This window comes from Anabrus simplex, chromosome 1, assembly GCF_040414725.1.
Source record: "Anabrus simplex isolate iqAnaSimp1 chromosome 1, ASM4041472v1, whole genome shotgun sequence".
NCBI lineage: Eukaryota > Metazoa > Arthropoda > Insecta > Orthoptera > Tettigoniidae > Anabrus > Anabrus simplex.
This window is the reverse complement of record NC_090265.1, coordinates 680,107,960-680,123,982: the sequence shown is the minus strand read 5'-3', so window position 1 is coordinate 680,123,982 and position 16,023 is coordinate 680,107,960. Positions and strand designations below refer to the sequence as shown.

At 42.9% G+C, this 16,023-nt stretch overlaps 1 non-coding gene across 1 annotated transcript; it reads right to left on the bottom strand.

Annotated features, from left to right (window-relative positions):
- Positions 1–519: 519 nt before the first annotated feature.
- TRNAL-UAA (transfer RNA leucine (anticodon UAA)) lies at positions 520–603 on the bottom strand. The gene has a single exon. It is a non-coding gene; the product is annotated as a tRNA-Leu (tRNA).
- Between the last annotated feature and the right edge of the window lie 15,420 nt (positions 604–16,023).

Below are 16,023 nucleotides of genomic sequence, written 5' to 3'. Positions count from 1 at the left end.
AGACTCCCCATTCATTGCACGGCCAGCCCACTGCCTGACACAGACTCCCCTTATTTAGGTCAATGAACTCTGATACAAATTCGTCCACTAAATCTTAAAGTTTCATAATCCTGCGGTATGAAGTGCGGCAAACAATGTTTGTGGGTGAGAGTCAAGCAAAGAAATAAGTTATCTAAGCCTTTCTCGGGAAACAAGACATGATGCACTGAATAATTATTTTTTCCATGCTCCGAAATTATCAGGTAAGATGTATTGACTTCCATCCCTTCAAATAGTAAATCCCACTGACGAAACACTATTGTATTAGCCAACCTTTTAAAACAGCTCTACACAGAACAGTCACGCAAATGAATGATTCACCCTTTTTACTCAACTCTTCTCGCCAAATCTTTGACAAAGAAATACTTCTCACTGCTATTTAACGCTTATTTGTTGTTCAATCCCGATTTTACGGCTTAGATTTCGTATCGAGGTACATTCACCTCCCTTGATATGCACATACCTCACAATTAAAATTTTTGTCAGGTGTGGGGTTCGAACCCACGCTCCCAATCGGGAACCAGAACTTAAGTCTGGCGCCTTAGACCGCTCGGCCAACCTGACGCTGTACAAATTGTGGTTTACAAACGGTACATACTGTGATTTCCCCCTCACTATTTATATTCTCTTGCGTCATGCTAGAAGTGTGTACTTCTGATAACGTTACAATCAAATGCACGCTACGAACATGTAACGTACAGAATTTATATCTGTTCCCAGCTAATATGTTTTAGTTATTCATTCAATTCATCCCTAAGGATAACTTGTGTATTTCCACTTTAAATAAATTATAGTTCTCAACACTGTCGAACAAGTATTAATTATCATATTAGATACCCTTTATTTGATTTTTAAATGAATGTCATACACCTAGTCACTAACTGTGGCTTAAAGTGCTTATTGAGATGGCCTACATTCACGGGCCAATGGACTTTCTGTCACTTCTCCTGGTTCCTCCATTTCAAGTCCAGGGAGATACCAGGCTGCACTTTCCTCGTCGGCTTCCGTTCCAGTTTCATGTCTAACCATCCTATCCCCAACCCAACGAGCAAGCTGAGGATATTTCATAAAAATGCCTATTTGTTTTAGGTCAAATTATGACGAATAGAACCAATAGACGGCATTTTTAGCGCCTATAACTGCCTGTTTTGATCGTTAGCGCCTATTTTGGTACGAATTCGATCTAAGTGCCTAGGCCTAAAATATTATTTTTTACTAGTATGGAAGCCTGTCTTGGACGGTAAAAATGAGTGTGTAAAATGTAATCGGAAATTTGAAATGAATATTCTTAATACATCTTAGCAACAAAAGTTACGTCCGCCTCTGTGCTCTGCCACGAAAATTTGAAAAGTGGTACGAGGGCTGGAACGGAGTCCACTCAGCCTCGGGAGGTCAACTGAGTAGAGGTGGGTTCGATTCCCACCTCAGCCATCCTCGAAGTGGTTTTCCGTGGTTTCCCACTTCTCCTCCAGGCGAATGCCGGGATGGTACCTAACTTCAGGCCACGGCCGCTTCCTTCCCTCTTGTCTATCCCTTCCAATCTTCCCATCCCTCCACAAGGCCCCTGTTCAGCATAGCAGGTGAGGCCGCCTGGGCGAGGTACTGGTCATTCTCCCCAGTTGTATCCCCCGACCAAGAGTCTGAAGCTCCAGGACACTGCCCTTGAGGCGGTAGAGGTGGGATCCCTCGCTGAGTCCGAGGGAAAAGCCGAACCTGGAGGGTAAACAGATGATGATGATGATGAACAAAAGTTATACTTTCCACGTTAGGGTACGAACATGCCGAGTGGATTACTCCTCGCTCAGCGCTCATCACTCCTGTGTCTTCACACAGGAAGTTGAGAGATGCAAAACAAACCCATACATTTCAATCGTAGCGTTCATGCCGGCACTTCACTCATCCCTCTTCTCTCCGCTCCTCCCTCAAGAATCAAATCGGTTTGATTTTGGAGCGATGTGCTTCTTGAGCGCTGTTCTGTGATTGGTTGGCTCAAGGCCACGGCCGCCTACTCATAATATTATCGGCCTGCGTTCACTGAAGGAAAAATATCCATGTTGAATATTATCTTTATACTCGGTAAATTTAATCTTTCGATGAAGTACAGATTGCTTTATTGAAGTGGAGAATAATATTATATTACTACTGCTTACGTTATTGTAATGACCAGTTCTTCAATGCAAATATGACTGACATGATAGCTGCTGTACTTCCGTGGTTTCATATTACCTTCAATTCCTTTCAGCAAATATTGAATTGTCTGCATTCTTCTTCTTTTTCTACCGCCTTTTGCCACACCTTGTGGGGCCGCGGATGCGAACCGTATCACACATGTTGACTGACGCTGTTTTACGGATGGATGCCTTTCCTGACGTCAACCTTATGTGGAGGGATGTAATTACTATTGCGTGTTTCGGTGGTAGTTTGTAGTATGGTGTGTTGTCTGAGTATGAAGAGGAGAGTGTTGGAACAAAAGCAAATAACCACTCCCCGAGCCAGAAGAATTAATGTCGCCAATAAAATCTCCGACCCGGCCGGGAATCGAACCCGGGATTCACTGAACCGAAGGGATCAACGTTTGCCATTCAGCCAAGGAGTCGTATACTGAAATGTCTACATTGACATTCTTCAATAGTCGTGACATTTCTGTGGGTCTTTCTTCACTTCTTGGTATAAATGATGGAATTCACCCAATCTCTGCCTTCTCTTATTAACTGGATGTGCGCTGTATCTTCTGTCAGAACTTGAAATCAGGTACAGTTTGCTTGCTATCATAATGTTCATCATCACTTCTGCTACTATACTTAACTATTATGTATGCTATTTTGCTTTACGTCACACCGACACAGATAGGTCTTATGGCGACGATGGGACAGGAGAGGCCTAGGAATGGGAAGGAAGCGGCCGTGGCCTTAATTAAGGTACAGCCCCAGCATTTGCCTGGTGTGAAAATGGGAAACCGCGGAAAACCATCTTCAGGGCTGCCGACAGTGGGATTCGAACCCACTATCTCCCGGATGCAAGCTCACAGCTGCGCGCTCCTAACCGCACGGTCAACTCGCCCAGTACTATTTATGTATACAGAGGAGTATGAACATTTTCACGAAACAAAATTACATTTAAAGAACACAACCCTATCTTCTCGTGAATGCTGCACAATCATAACCGGATGGAAAACTTTTCCTCATTAATGAAGAAAGAGCGAGGGTCTCCTACCCGGCATGTGCGCCTTTGAATGATGAGTGATGAGTGAAGAGCACTGCTATGAGCACTGAGTGAGGAGTAATCCACTCGGCATGTTCGTACCCTTAGGAACATGTCAATTATGAAATTTCCTCTTGAAACATATTGAGTGTAACTGTAGATGGGAGTTTATGGATCTGCGAACTCTAGACCTATAATGGTTACTCATGGGTAAACATTGGAGTGGAGAGATTCATCCCAAAACTACCGTAAAGTTTTGTTAAGTTTGTCCCTTTGCCTTGTTGCCTGTGACAGAGAAGGCTAAATTTAAAACAAATACCACTTAAGAGTCAATGGTAGGCTACCGGTATGTCAAAATTTCCAAATCTAATCTTGGCATTAAACGCATTCTTCCTGAAGCTGAGCCCATCAGAATTTCTGCATGAACAATATTTTTGTCTAGCGTTACCGCAGTTAAACTCGTCCTGCCATTTATATGTAGATTTTTCATTTCTTCCTTAAGTCCGGAAACTTTCATTTTTCTTGCATCTCCTTTCAATATTTCAATACATTCAAATAATAATACTGAATCCTTATATTTACTTTAAGTATAGTAACTAGATCAATAATAATAGACAGCAACCGGTGTATTGTACAATATTGTAGACCAAACAATATGGCGGTCACGCGTGTCCGTTGGCTTCAGTTCTGGCCGCACATTGGTGAGGTGCTCTATCGTATCTTATTCTACGCTCGTTGTTTGCCACAGATAATATTGCTAATATGGCAACGGGCCACAGCGAGCAGTACGAATCGCAATCTCTATGTTATTCTGTGCTCGTTGACCATCATCTACAGCGTGATATGCGTACAAGTACAACACGGTTCAACCCGGAAAATAAATTAAATAATTCTTCACACCGTGGAAGCTTCACAGCGAAGCTTCAGACACGTAATTTTCTTTAAAAACTGCCAAATTACCGGTTGTGAGAGTTTCGTCAAATACAGTAGAGACAATACGCGACACTTCTGGATTTAGCCTTGCTAAAATGTAGATAATTCGCAAGTGGCGCTCCTAGTGGCGTGACGTGGAAATTCGCCTTAAATCCAAATATCAATGGAAATGCATATACGGAAATGGATAAATAAATTACTTCTAGAAAGAAAGTGTGTACCGCCTCTGAAAAGTGGTACGAGAGCTGGAACGGGGTCCACTCTGCCTCAGGAGGTCAACTGAGTAGAGGTGGGTTCGATTCCCACCTCAGCCATCCTAGAAGTGGTTTTCCGTGGTTTCCCACTTCTCCTCCAGGCGAATGCCGGGATGATACCTAACTTAAGGCCACGGTCACTTCTTTTCCTCTTCCTTGCCTATCCATTCCAATCTTCCCATCCCCCACCAAGGCCCCTGTTCAGCATAGCAGGTGAGGCCGCCTGGGCGAGGTACTGGTCATTCTCCCCAGTTGTAACCCCGACCCAGAATCTGAAGCTCCAGGACACTGCCCTTGAGGCGCTAGAGGTGGGATCCCTCGCTGAGTCCGAGGGAAAAACGGACCCTGGAGGGTAAGCAGATTAAGAAAGAAAGAAAGAAAGAAAGAAAGTGTTGTATGTATGTTCAGTCCGTCAGCGATTCCGCTGGTGGGATCCTCAACAGTTCTGCCATCAGCTGTCATAGATGGCCTAGGCATCACTGAAGAGGCGTACTAGGGAAATGAGGAGTGAGGTAGTTTCCCGTTGCTTTCCTCACCGAGCCAGAGTTGCTATTACATATCAGTCTGCCAAGCCCACTGAAATGCATACACCAACCGACCCTATGAGCAACATTTTCACACCATTCACAGCATAAGGATTGGTATTACCAGCATCGCTCATACCTCAGTCACTCTCATATTGTCAAAGCCAAGGATAAGACAGAGACAGATCTATGAAAGTAACAAAATTGCTCTAGCCTATACCAGAAGACATAGTGCACTTTAAACACTAGGTCCTGCCAGCAAAGGCATAAAGAAAGTGTTATAAAGATATTAACTTCAAAGTTGGTAAAGCAATTCTGGATAAATAAATGAAGAATTATTTAGCAGATTATTATTTAAAGACGGAAATTAGACATATAATCAAGATGTGAAAGGGCTTCATCTTTCATTTAGAATTCCTGCCTGAACTTTTACGGCTAGATTTGTCTTTTTTATTTAAAAACATTGCATCATCACATTAAGAGTCCGACTCGTTGGCTGAACGGTCAGCGTACTGGCCTTCGGTTCAGAGGGTCCCGGGTTCGATTCCCGGCCGGGTCGGGGATTGTAACCTTCATTGGTTAATTCCAATGGCCCGGGGGCTGGGTGTTTGTGCTGTCCCCAACATCCCTGCAACTCACACACCACACATAACACTATCCTCCACCACAATAACACGCAGTTACCTACATATGGCAGATGCCGCCCACCCTCAATGGAGGGTCTGCCTTACAAGGGCTGCACTCGGCTAGTAATAGCCACACGAAATTATTATTATTATCACATTAAGACACTTGTCAATAAAAATATCGACACATTCCTTAAACACATGATTCAATGAATTAACATTTAAGAGATGGACAATTTTCCTCTTAACTTGAAGCCTACTAACAGAAAGAAAATCTATAAATTTAGCCTCAAAAACATTCAAAATTTCCCTATAAGCAATACTTGCCATTACAGGGGTAAAGTAAATTTGTAAATTTGTAAATTTGTATCATCATTTTGTTTCAACAAAATATGTACATTTCTTACGTCACCCATATTTTCTTCAGTGCTTGACAAATGGGGAAACTTGGAACACAACAATGCCACACACATATGCATATGCATTTTCCTGAATTACTGTAAATCAAAATCCACAGATCACACCTATAAAAACGCATCGGTATTTACGGTTAACTGCTGCACTATACAATAAAATAAGTTTATTTTATTTTAAGCCAGTTAAAATATGGGTCGCGAAGGTCAGGAGATTAGGAAGTACTATAAAAATCTCTTTGTCATTGAAAAAATATATATACTGTTTTCTTTTCCTAGTGGCTTTAAGTCGCACCGGCACAGATAGGTCTTATGGCGACGATGGGATAGGAAGGGGCTAGGAGTTGGAAGAAAGCGGCCGTGACTTTAATTAAGGTACAGCCCCAGCATTTGCCTGGTGTAAAAATGACAAACCACGGAATACCATCTTCAATATACAGCGTGAAGCGAAATTCGCACACTCGGGCGTCACGGCGCGACTCCTCACATGCCAGCAATAAAAAATGTCTCTCACAAAAGTTCGTCCTGCGAGTATATCCGGGAGAAAAAAGTCGTTGAAGAGTGGCAATCTGGCAACACTGCAATCACATGTAGGGTAACTACCTCTGTCAGCACGTATTAGCCGTGCTGTACAGTTGGTGCAGTGGATAGCGCTTTGGGTTAGCATGCAGGATGTCGAGGGGTCGATTCTGGGCTGAGGCGTACGTTCTTTATTTCGTAGATGTAGTGCAGGTGGTATCTGGCATCTTAATCGTCAACAGCGACTGCAGCGGGTCCCTTAGAAACCATTTGCACTTACATACTACGATCCTAGAAATGGACGAACATTCTTTCTCATTGGTCAGCTTTGAAAGACGCCCTTTCCACGTCGTGGACGTGAATTTATTCCCACCACTTCATCTACTGGATGTGTTACAACGTGCTCAGCGTCCGATTGGCCGAACGGTCAGCGTACTGGCCTTCGGTTCAGAGGGTCCCGGGTTCGATTCCCGGCCGGGACGGGGATTTTAACCTTAATTGGTTAATTCCTACGGCACGGGGGCTGGGTGTATGTGTTGTCTTCATCATCATCATCATCACGACGTGCAGGTCGCCTACTGGCGTCAAATAGAAAGACCTGCAACTGGCGAGTCGAACCCGTCCTGGGATATCCCGGCACTAAAAGCCATACGACATTTCAACGTGTTCAGCGTTACTAAATTTTGTAAATGTAGGATGCATGTGACCTAAGAAACGGTGTCTTACTGTATTACAGTAGGCCTATGTAATGTCCGATGGAAATTAGCAAATAAAAAAAGGCGCCTCAACCCAGGATCGAACCCTCAACCTCCTGCATACTAACCCAAAATCCTATCCACTGCACCAACTGTACATCACGGATAACAAGTGCTGACAGAGTTAGTTACCCTACATATGGTTACAGTGTTGCCAGATTGCCACTCTTCAGCATTCTTTTTTGCCGGATATACTCGCAGGGCGATCTTTTGTGAGAGACATTTTTTTTATTGCTGGCATGTGAGGAGTCGCGCTGCGACGCCCGAGTGCGCGAATTTCGCTTCACCCTGTATATACAAACGCAATATTTACTTACATTTTCTTGTCATGCGGGAAACGGAAGAAGGACCGCGAATCTTTCTGCACTTCATAATTATTGCAGCCAAACACAGCACATCTCTTTCCACTCATGTTGAGAGGAGGTAAAAAGAAATGACACACGCTATTATTTACTTATGTCAACTTACTGCAAACGCATAAATAACGCCAAAAACTTCACAAACAAATACAAGTGATCTTATGGCAGAATCAGTAACTCCAGGTCACTCCGCTAAACAGAGCTCTAATCGCTGTCCCTCGATATCTTGCACACTGTCGCGTATTATCTCTACTGTATTTGGTTTCGTTGTATTTTTCTTCTAAAGGAGAGGCAACAATATGTGTTTGATATGAATTTCAGTTGTTGAAACTGTCTTGATTTTTCATAATCGCTGTGAATAACAGACGGAATGGGGTTTTTATATACCTATAGAGATTTTACATCATTTTTTTATTATTGTTTGGATCTAATGTCGTTGATCGGCACAGATTACAGTCAAGGCCGTCTACAATATCTCAGGCCGAAATTTCAAAACTAAAATGGCGGAAGTCATAGGGATCAGTGCCGGCTGTTCAAGGTCAGGACATCAGCTAAACTTCATTTCCATGCGAAATGTTCGCATATTAGATTACTTTACTCTAAGGAGTTCCAAGATTAACGTTAAACCTGTACTTTGGTCAGCCTCTGTGGTGTAGTGGATGTGATAATTCTCCTCCCTTCCCCCCCCCCCCCCGGAGTCACGGGTTCGATTCTCGGATCTGCCATGGAATTTGAAAACTGGTACGAGGACTTTTAACCTGGTCCACTCAACCTCTGGAGATCAACTGATTAGAGGCGGTTCGATACCCGCCTCAGCCATCCCCAAAGTGCTTTTCCGTGCTTTTCCTTCTTCTCCAGGTAAATGGTAGCTAACTCAAGGTTACGGCCGCTTCCTTTCCTCTTCCTTGTCTATCCCTTCCAATTTTCCCATTCGCCATAAGGCCCCTCTTCAGTACAGAAGATGGGGCCATTTGGGCGAGGTACTGCTCTTCCGCTCGAGTTGTATCCCCGACCAAATATCTCACGCTCCAGGACACTGCCCTTGAGGCAGAAAATCTTTAAATGACTGACTGCATTTTCTAGTGATGTTATGGTTTTTAGTTGGTTTTCATTGTTTCTAGTGATGTTATTGTTTTCACAAATAAAAACGTTGTATTTATCATCGTTATTATAATTAGCCCCCCCTTGTAATCCGTATGTATTGTTAAATTTTCCCTTATGCATGAAAATAGATGATTTTAAATTATGTCCATCCATGCCTCAAGTCTCAGACAGAATCCGGGCGTTTGCGTTTCCTAGTGACGAAGGGACGCGAAATAAAGGGACTCGTGTTTTACACCAGACTTTCTTTCTTTCTTTCTTTCTTTCTTTTCTTTTCTTTCTAATCAGGTTACTCTCCAGGGTTGGTTTTTCCCTCGGACTCAGGGAGCGATCCCACCTCTACTGCCCCAACGGCAGTGTCCTCAGGCGTGAAACTTTAGGTCGGGGATACAACTGGGAAGGAGGACCAGTACCTCATTATGGGGTATCATAGAGAAATCATAGCAACAAACCTGTATTAATTTTGGTGAAATCATAACCATTGCAAAATTTTTCCCCTTTTGGGTGGGAGAAATAGAATATCACCCAAGGTATCCCCCGCCTGTCCTAAGAGGCAACTAAAAGGGGCCTCAGGGGCTCTCCATTTGGGAACGTGGGTTACCAAACACGCGGCCCTTAGCTGAGTTCTGGCATTGCTTCCACTTAGTTGTGTCAGGGTTCTCATTTTCATCTATACTGTCCAATCTCCCTTGGTCAACTCTTGTTCTTTTCTGACCCCAACGGTATTACGTATGGAGGCCTAGGAAGTCTTTCGTTTTCACACCCTTCGTGACCCTTATCTTTCTTTGGGCGACACCTTCATTTCTCGAAGTGTCGGATGCCTTCTATTTTTTCTCTCTGATTAATGTTATATAGAGGACAGTTGCCTAGTTGTAATTCCTCTTAAAACAACAATCACCGCCACCACTAACATTGCAATAATTTGTCGTATCCACTTTCTACAAATATGATTACCGGGAGAGTTGACCGTGTGGTTAGAGGTGCGCGGCTGTGAACTTACATCCGGGAGATAGTGGGTTCGAATCCCACTGTCGGCAGCCCTGAAGATGGTTTTTCGTGGTTTCCCATTTTCACACCAGGCTGTACCTTAATTAAGGCCACGGCCGCTTCCTTGCAACTCTTTGGCCTTTCCTATCCCATCGGCGCCATTAGACCTATCTGTATCGGTGCGACATAAAGCCAGGAGCAAAAAAATTATGATTAATAGCAAGGGTTCTGGATTCCTTTCCTCTTCCCAGCTATAATCATCCATCCTTACGCTGTTATAAATCACATTCTAACAACACAAGAGTGCAATCATTGTCTGCCCAATACAGTAATGAAATTAAATGGGCTAGGAATAGCTGTAGAGCACTTAAAAAGTCGAGCGCGGAACTCTATTCCACAATAATACACCTTCCGAATAAATCTACAAATTCTGCCAACCAGTTCGTGCAAGAATAAAAATTTCGTATTGTAGCCAATAAGGTAATAAGGAGAAGAGGCTACACTAGATTTGAAATGTCTCCAATAGAAAGAAAACATTGATGAACATATTTTACTGCGAAACAAAATTCCACGCGCCACACGCGACTAATATTGGGCTAATGGCTAACCGTGGCTCTACACCTCTGCATTCGTTAGACGGATAGAAGAAAGTGGTATCCTGACACGAGTAAGTGGAAGCAATACAAGGACTCAACTAAGGGGCCCGTAGTCTCCAACCCTTTCTCCCTAGTTTCCCTAGTTTATTTTCTATTTGCTTTACGTCGCTCCAACACAGATATTTATTATGGCGACGATGGGATTGGGAAGGCCTAGGAGGGGGAAGGAAGCGGCTGAGGCCTTAATTAAGGTACAGCCCCAGCATTTGCCTGGTGTGAAAATGGGAAACCACGGAAAACCATCTTCAGGGCTGCCGACAGTGGGGCTCGAACCCACTATCTCCCGATTACTGGATACTGGCCGCACTTAAGCGACTGCAGCTATCGAGCTCGGTAGTTTCCCTCGTTAAGAACCCCTGGGGCCATTTTTAGTCACATCTTATGACAGGCAGGGGATATCGTGGATCTATTCTACCGCTCCCATCCATCATGTAAACAAGACGTAGACGCACGAAAGCCGTGACTTCATCCGTGTAGAACTGTCAACCATAGAAGGCCGGAATTAACCTATCGAGTTCGCCATGGTATCGCCCGAGCACATCCTGTGTAGTCACACAGAGGATATACTCTCGATTTACACATTTTCTGGCTGAAATGAGGAATGATTTTACACTAGCAGACTTACTAATATCAAATCCTTATACAGTTGTTTAACACTTGTAACAGTGAATAAACCCTGTAAAAGCGTTGCATATTTTTCTTAATAATAAATGTGGTACACGCACTGTATTACTAGGTTCACCGAAAAAAAATAGTTAGCCCTGAAGAAATCATTACAATCGCCATCGCCACCTCCGTACAGGCCATGAAGGCCCTTGGAGGAATGGAAGGTAAAGGCATCCACCATTATTAACCTTGGCACGTGTTGGGGTAGAGTGGTTAGCTTCACGCCCGGCCGCCTTTGCCCCCAGGAATTAACCTGGTACTCATTTTTGGTGTAGGCTGAGTGAACCTCAGGGCCATATGCACCTCCAGAAGTGGAAATCTCGTTTCTTAAATTTTACGACTTCCTGTCGGTGATTCGAACCCACGTCCTTCCGGGCGACCGGGCACGCCTTTACCGCCTCGGCCAGACAGCCCCTGAAATTATTACAAGCATCCTTTACTACCGTGTAACTCCACCTCTGGACTTAATAACCGCCTGGATTCGGTTAGGAAGTGAGTGCACAAGGTTGTGCAGGGACGGCTCATCCAGGTTAAACCACTTGCTGAGGATCTGATAGCGCAGTTCCACCAAATTGCGGGGATTATCATGTCGGCGATTTACCCGCTGTTCCGACATGTCAGATAGATTTTCAATGGGATTCAAGTCAGGTGATTTTGTAGGCCAATCGAGATGTAATAGGGTGGGAGAGTGTTCATTAAACCAGTCGCATATGCGACCAGCCCGATGAACTTCCGTTGTCATCTTGAAAAATCGGGGTATCAGTAGCATATTCATCATGCAGGTGTTGACTGATAGGCAACATCTGGTCATCCAGAATGTTTAAATAAACATGCTGGTTCATGTTGGTGGTCGCCTCAGTGAGTGGGCCCAATCCATGATATGACAAACAACCCTAAAACATCACAGGCCCACCTCCGGCTTGAAGCTGACCTTGCACACATCCAGGATGAAATGCTTCATTTGCCCTTCGGTGCACTCGACGACTTCCATCTTTGGAATACAGGTGAAAACGTGATTCGTCACACCACATCAACGTTCCGACAGTCAGCTGCTGTCCACGTTCGATGATTTCTAGCCCTTTGAAGACGCGCAGCTTTATGCACCTTGTGTGAGCAATGGCCTATTGGGAGCTCCAAATGTTCATTGCATGCAGTTCCCGTCGCAATTTTCTCTCGTTAATAGGTTGGGATGGACCTTCGTTCACTGACAGCAGCAATTCCTGTCGGGTTTGGAAGCGATTTTGATTCAAAAGCCGCGGAACGCGTCTTTGGTCTCTCTCAGTCAGGATCTTTTTCCGACCACAATTCTGACGTGTTTCGTGGCCACGTATAGTACACCACTACTTGCAGACACGTTCAACGCACCGCTGCGAAACACCGACAAATTCAGCAACTTCAGGCTCCGAATGGCCATGGGCACGGCGAAACACGTCTGCACCTTTTTGCCATTCAGTCACATCCTTACATAGATGGCTTTTCCTGGTTATTTAGGAGCAAAACCTTTCGACAAGCCGCGTGTTAGCACGATTAGAACAGAATGTTAGAATAAACAAGAACAGAGCAGTAATATACATACTTCAGCGGTATATTAATTCTCACTAGTAATAATTATCACACAAGTAATTTTAATGTAATAAGTTCAAGTAATAATTATGTCACTGATAATAATTACTAACCTCATTCCACGCTCATGTCCGTAGTGCTGTGGGGAACGTCAAGTTAGCAAGGTATAGAGCAAACTCTAGGATCTCTCATTTTTTTGTTATTTGCTTCACGTCGCACCGACACAGATAGGTTTTATGGCGACGATGGGACAGGAAAGGTCTAGGAGTGAGAAGGAAGCGGCCGTTCCCTTTATTAAGTTATAGTCCCGGCATTTGCCTGGTGTGAAAATGAGAAACCACGGAAAATCATCTTCAGGGCTGCCGACAGCGGGGTTCGAACCCACTATCTCCCGATTACTGGATACTGGCCGCACTTAAGCGACTGCAGCTATCGAGCTCGGTAGGATCTCTCATTAATAGTCATTTCTTTGTTAATGACAATTCGAACATGCTCCTTCGTAAATCGATATTTCATTTTGAAACTTCCGTCATCTAGGAGAAACGCGTCGCTCTGCCTCTTTAAGTGTTTTATTTTCCAGCCTCCGTAATCACTAAATGTTCTGCCCTATGTCTTCCATGTTAAAAATATCGTATTTATCATCAACGTTATTTTCCATTCTTTCAATTTTTGCTTAATGGACAAGTTGGATGTTTCACCACGTCTGTATTACTGCAGACAGCTAATACCACTAAAATAAACTGATCACTGGTTCCTTTCTTTTACGTCACGCGCTACTGTACAACGCTTATACAAGGCTCCTGGTCTCTATAAGCAATTCAGTGAAATTTTCCCCCAGTATTTTTTACTCACTGCGTATCTTAGTAACCATTTAAACTTATTCTACCGCTTTTCCCACACATGTGGAGTCGTGGGTGCGAACTGTGTCGCACAAGTGGATTTGGCCCTGTTTTACGGCCGGATGCCCTTCCTGACGCCAACCTTATATGGAAGGATGTAAAGACTATTGCGTGTTTCTGTGGTGGTTTGTAGTGTAGTGTGTTGTCTGAATATGAAGAGGAAAGTGTTGGAACAAACATAAACCCCCAGTCTCCATGCCAGAAGAATTAAACAAACACGATTAAAATCTCCAACCCGGCCGGGAATCGAACCTGGGACCCTCTGAAACGAAGGCCTCAACGCTGACCATTCAGCCAATGAGTCGGACTTAGTAACCATTTCAACTACTGAAGAGTTTCTTGTAGAACAGAACGAGCAATGGATGTCTAAGTGAACTTGCTCCTAAGTTATATCTATCCACTATTCAACACCAGTTATGGTTGAGGAGGCAATAACAGAATGAGGCTGCTTTCATCAAGACAGACCTACATACTTTCTCAAATTAAACTTAAGGGGTTTTTTTCTGTGCATTGCTCAGAATTTAGAAAGAATGGTATTTCTGCATTGGACGTGTCAGCAGTAACAAGAACATGCACTTTGTAATTCTCCGTCATTTCTGTCTGCTGTATGTACACGCATCACGAGAAAGTGGCTGAAGAGAATTTAATGAAAATCGGTATGTAGAGTCAGGAAATGAGCCACTACAATCTAGGCTGTAAATAATTTTATTTACTCTGAGTGAAATGGTAGTCTAGGGAGGGCCTGAAATTAATCCTAAGATATTTATGTTATTAGTGGTCCTATCGATAAATAATACGTAACTGAAGTTATATAGAATTAAATTTGGAATCATTTATATCTTATACATTTTTACCGTACCGGCTGTGATAAGAGAGATAGATATTCATGAATTTGTATTTTTGTTGCTAATGCATATCAACGCCGAGCCACAAGGGGTAAACAGAAGTTAATGAAAATCAGTATGTAAAGTCGGGGAATAAGAAAATACAGTCCAGGCCATAAATAATTTTATTCACCTTGGATGAAATGGTAGTTTAGGGGAAGGCGCCTAAAATTTAATTTTTAAACACCTATGTTATTGGTCCTATCAAAAATTATTACATACTGTAACAAAAGTTATAGAGAATGCAACTTCCGATCATTTATGTTTTATTCAGTTTTACCGTACTGACCATGATTAGAGTGGTTTCAGAGTGGGAATAAAACTGAATGTGAAGGCCTACAATATCAAAAGCTCATAAAATTGATCAACAATAACATTACATTGACCATTGTTTGTTGTGATGTTGTTTGTATTTTCTGCTACTACTCATCTCCGATAGATGCGATTACTGCTGCGTACTAAGTATAACAGCCTGTCTGAATATTGTCAGGAAACAGCTGGGGAGTTAAGATGACTTTCTTCTTCAGCATGGCATTCCTCTGCTTCGTATATTTTCTGATGCCACTGATACGTAACACAACTGGTCCATCGTAGTATTCCAGCTAATAGATCTCTACTCTGAGGAGCTGATTGGAATGAGCAATCTGCACACTTAACGGAATAATGGCAGAGGAGTGTTCACAGCTGTCTGCGGCTGGTCTTTCCAGCTCTGGAACTTTGGACTGTTAGATCGGCAGCATAGTAACTTACTGTTCGTTAAACGTGAAAAATAGTGCGGTTTTTCATTTGATTGAGTATTTCATACGATAGCATTGCTTTAAATCGTGACATTCCTACTGACATCATTGCAATGGAAAAAAAACACTAAGACAGTATTTCTGAGAATGTAAAAAGGCAGGTGTAGAGTGAGGTCTGCCATTATAATGAAAACTCCCCAACTTGATTTTGACTGATGGTAGGCAGAAAGGCCTGCTGTTACACTTAAAATTCCCTAACCCAGTCTTCACATGAGTAAAGACGCATGGTAACTTCCCCGTCGCATTTCTGGGGTAACGTTAATAGCTATGCAATTTAATATAATCTTACTCACAACGTGTAGAACCTACACTACCTAACATAGAATTCTGTATAGAATGCAGAATTTCGTAGCGAAGCACGGGTACATCAGCTAGGATATAATAATAACATAATCATGTTTGATTTGTTTGTTTCACTGAAATTATCTCAAATATTCTATCAGTTAATTTCATAAATCTTTGAAGTTGATATGAACATTAGAATTCGAAATGACTTACATAATTGTTTACTATGTTGGTAAGTTTTTAAATAGCTATGTTATGCGAACCAGAATTCAAAGAGAAAAGGACAGTGCGAAGAACTGGGAGGATCTGAGAACAAAATGATCTAAAGCTGCACAGGAACGATGCCCTCTGAAGAAGAAAAAGAAGCATAATGGTGGAATGAAGAATGTGCAGTGGTCATAAATGAGAGACTAACAGCCTGGAGCAGACGGCATTCCTCTAAAACTGATGGAAATTTACAGACTTTCAAATCAGTAGACAAACAATTTTCTAAAACTGTAAGAAATGTGAAGGAAAATATGAAAGAAGCCGTCTCACGCAAAATTGAAGAAATTGTCACTAA